Source organism: Ptychodera flava, chromosome 1, assembly GCF_041260155.1.
Source record: "Ptychodera flava strain L36383 chromosome 1, AS_Pfla_20210202, whole genome shotgun sequence".
Taxonomy (NCBI): Eukaryota; Metazoa; Hemichordata; class Enteropneusta; family Ptychoderidae; genus Ptychodera; species Ptychodera flava.
Window position 1 is genome coordinate 30955386 of NC_091928.1, and position 4399 is coordinate 30959784.

The following is a 4399-nucleotide window of genomic DNA, read 5'->3' on the forward strand; positions in this document are numbered from 1 at the left end:
AAGACGCCAGACAATCCATCAGGGTTTGGTGCAGGTATGTATTTTAGATCTCTATCACATTGTAATAGCACTGAAATATAATGAAAGTACTGAGCCGAAAATATGGGCATACACAGACAGTCGAATGGACAGAAAATCATTTTCATCATATGCACAAGACAATCTGTCCTCTCCCAACACAAAATAAACAAACTATGATTTATACTACGTCGTTCAACTTGATGAAATCACAAAATTCTTGCGTTTGCCTTTCTTGGTATTAGCTATCGAAATGTCTATCGAAATTTATGTTTAAAGTGAAAGCTTTGTATTATCCTATTTAGATTAGTAGAATCTGACAAAATGCATCGACTTGGCAAAGGTTTAGTTCTTGTGTTTGCGTTTTGTTACCAATGTTAAGAAACGTATTATTATGCCTAGAATTTACCACTTTATCTTTCGACGTTGAAGAAGACGCCTGTGCCCCATACTTACAGTATCGGTTACGACATATAGGATCGAGAACTGCGTCTTGGCCACAAACTGATCCCAGACGTCGTCGGGACATCAGTACTTTCATAGAATACGACAACAATTATCCGAATAACAAAAGGAGGCATTACCGCCCATATGTTGGGGAAAAAATACAGTTTTTTTTTTATTTTTTCTATTTATTGAAAGACAAAAAAGGACAAGAAACTGAAAACCCAGGAGGAGAGGAAAACAAATTTACATATTTTTTTACAAATTACATTATAAGAATCTATCTAAAATTTCGATGACTCTCTAAGACTTTGCAAAATTTGAATTACAGTCTAACACCTTCCTATTGTATTTCATGTCTTCACTTAGTGCCACATAAGTTGGAAGTTTATTCTCAAATCTACAGTAGTAAATATATCTCTTTGTCAAAAGACTTATCATATTCCAACCCTGAAAGGTTTCCTCACAGGTTTTAATCCCGAGGATGATTTCAGTCTCTGTAAATATCACCTTACAACGGATAAAGATACAGTTCCATATTTGTTGTACATAATCACATCCATTAAAAAATGCTTGACACTTGCCCAAGCGTATTAATGAGCACTGCTAAAGTACTTAAAAAGTTTAAACGCGGAATTCCTTTGGGAACCTGTTTTTATTTGCAAGTAGAACAAAGTTTGGATCGTGCATCAAATAAGTATGACATTCCCGAAATATTTCTTAGTTCAGCTCAAATATATTGGAGACGTAATGACCGTGTCACCACTCGTCCTCATCTCCTGGTGATGCGGGATGTACGTCAAGGGCATTTTCTTTCGCTGTAATAATATGTCAATAACAATGTATCAGTATGTAAAATAATTCAACGTAGTAGCATTCATGTGTCTATACACGTGTCTACAAACACACGCACCCAAGACAGCAACCATCAAGCATATATAAGTATGCTTATGTACAATGAGTACTGTTTAGTGTACATATCAATTTATATCTATCTATCTATCTATCTATCTATCTATCTATCTATCTATCTATCTATCTATCTATCTATCTATGTATCTATCTATTTATCTATCTATCTATCTATCTATCTATCTATCTATCTATCTTTGCCTGTTTTAAATGAAGTTTCGTGTCTATCTGAGTGTAAAGAGATCTTAAAACAGAATAAACCCTTAATTACAGGTCCCATCGCTGGCGTATCGCTTGCAGCATTAGCTTCGATTTCTATAGTGGTCGTATCAGTAATATTGATATACCGAAGGTAAGTTTAAATCTCTGTCTAGATCCGTGAAACTTATCTTGGAAGCAGAAAAAAAACATTTCATAGAACTAACTCTTGGTCAGTTCAGATGTTAGCGTTTCTGTCTATGTGATAGTGAAAACAATACACGCACAGTATTGAATACTGTCGAAAGTGTAATGACTGTTGGACATGATTTTGGAAGGGCAACGCATGGGTTAATCGATATGATGAACTGTCGCTAATGTAAAGATTTATATTTGCCAGATAAGAAGGATTATGTATGCCATGTAGTAACAATTTACATGTTGAAGATGTTTCTTCAACTGATGGAAAGGAAAACATAGTTCTAAATGGACCCAACTCTGATCGATCTTTTATTACTTTGTGACTTTTTTCTTGTCAACCTATGAAAACATTACAAGTATATTGGTACCTTACATCTATGTATTTTTGCTTTTCAGCAGTTCGATAAGAACCATTTCTATTTCTAATTCTGAATTGTCTTTCAATGCGTTTGTATGTTGCTTTTGAATTGAATTTTTCCTTTATGTAAGCATCACAGAAATTTATGTGAAAGGCTTCCTAGTATTAGTTATTTTGTCAAGAATAAGCCTCATCAATCTCCATATTTAAGATGCAGTCATCGTTTTATGCAAGTATGTTTTTGAACATAGACATTCATAATCTGGACAATCATGTTATGCAAATCATCAAATTGACAACTTAATTCTGGGTAAAGACAGTATCGCCCAGCTTTGATTAAAGTACAAGTTTCCTAGAATGGGATTTTAGTAACACCGAGAACTCCAGTGACAGTTTGCAATTTGATTGCACCGACATCCCTGATATTTGTACTGTTTCTTCAAAAGGCAGAAAGAGCAGCGAAAAAGTCACTAATGTAACGGATTAGATGATAATAAGCACAATGACAACAGCGACAAAAATAAAGGAGACCAAAGCGACTATGTAAATTACATCGCTCGTTGACACTAGCAACGATTACATAGAATGTATTGTAAAACATGGTCTCTAAGACCCTGGGAATTTCGAAAAAATACGATGCTGTAGAGTGCTGCATTTTAACATTTTAGAGTTTTGACTTGTCGTAAATCAGATATTATGGAACAGCACATTTCACACTGAATATGCCATCTTGTCCTAATGTGACAGTTTTTATTGCGAATTTAATCGAAATATCAATAGTTCCGACAACCTATCCTACAGAATAATTATTTCAAAATGTCCAATCTACGGACTTGAAAGACATTAAAATATTATTTGGTGAGAATACAAGTTCCTTTATGCATTCACTTGATCGCAACATAGCGTTTCTACATGCAGGCATACTTGGACTACATCAAGAGCTCATTGCAGATTTATCTTCCTTATATGTTTAATTTCCAGGAAACAACGGGAATCCAGCAGGCGTCACTCCGACAAGAATGTTGACAGAAATGTAAACACTGTATCAGAAGAAGAGTCTAAGAGCAGTACATATCAGGATCTAGATCACAGCCTTTTCAGCGAGAACGTGTACACCATGTTAGAAAGAAACGTTTAAATTTCAGATTTCCAAGCATAAATCAAAATATTACCTGAATTTTTTCCTAAACATAGTAGTATTACAAGATAGATGATTGTATACGCACATCATTACCTACTTTTGTTTCAGAAAAATATAATACGTAGAACAGTTACTGTAGTCTAGCTAAAGGAATGGTAACTTGTATGCAGCATCGCGCCGAGTACCAGAAATTGTCCTGACTCTCTGTTGGCGTACTAGATTGTTGAGCTGCTCCAGTCACCTTCGGCCATGAAAAGGAGCAATATATAATGTAATATCCATACTTCTTTATTTCCGCCCACGTATTCAAAAGAAGACGCAACTCTCGCGACGTAATCCTAGCCGATAAAACTTAACAAACTTCTAGGTTTACAGTACAGAGGTAGACAGTTATTATAGGCAAACCTGGTGGAATGATATTTGAAAAATATTAGGCCAAAAATGAAAGCATGTAAGATACCATGATAAGGGGATTGTTCTAACCAGGAAATGACCATGATTGCCCAAAATGCACCCATGTATTTAAATCAATAACAGGGCATGATGTGGTTGATTGCAAGACTTTGTTTGGTATTATCTTTATTGCTTTAATGGACGATTTGTTGAAAATGAAATAAGAGAAATAATATTTCTGTCATGTATTGTTGATTAACCTTTTAGTTGGTTAGCAACAGTAAAACCATATAACATCCTTTAATTGTGTCAACAAAAATGTGGTCTGTCTATCAAATACGCACAAGGGAGCTTACAGTCAGTAGTTGCCGTTGAAAAGAAACTCACTCATCACTATCCGTTTAGTACACTATTCAGCTGATATTTTAGAACACTACGTCATAATTAAGAAATGGTTTTCTGCCATTATGAAATTATGTGACCCTAATATCGATTTATAGATACACTGTATGTCATTCGCACGCTATATAAGAATGTTCGCAGAATTCATATTGCAATATACTTAGATGTTAATGAGAGAGAGACAGAGACAGAGAGAGGCAGAGAGAGGCAGAGAGAGGCAGAGAGAGAATTGTTTTTGAAATGATAAAAAATATGAATTTAACATTTTCGTCATCATCTTCGTAATCGTCGTCGTTGCCATAATTATCATTATCACGAAGTATTTAATCCAT

General features: G+C 34.8%; 1 long non-coding RNA gene across 1 annotated transcript; it reads left to right on the forward strand.

Annotated features, from left to right (window-relative positions):
- On the forward strand, positions 1–4399 carry LOC139137262 (uncharacterized). The gene is made up of 3 exons (XR_011553361.1): positions 1–34; positions 1648–1726; positions 3113–4399. It is a non-coding gene; the product is annotated as an uncharacterized lncRNA (long non-coding RNA).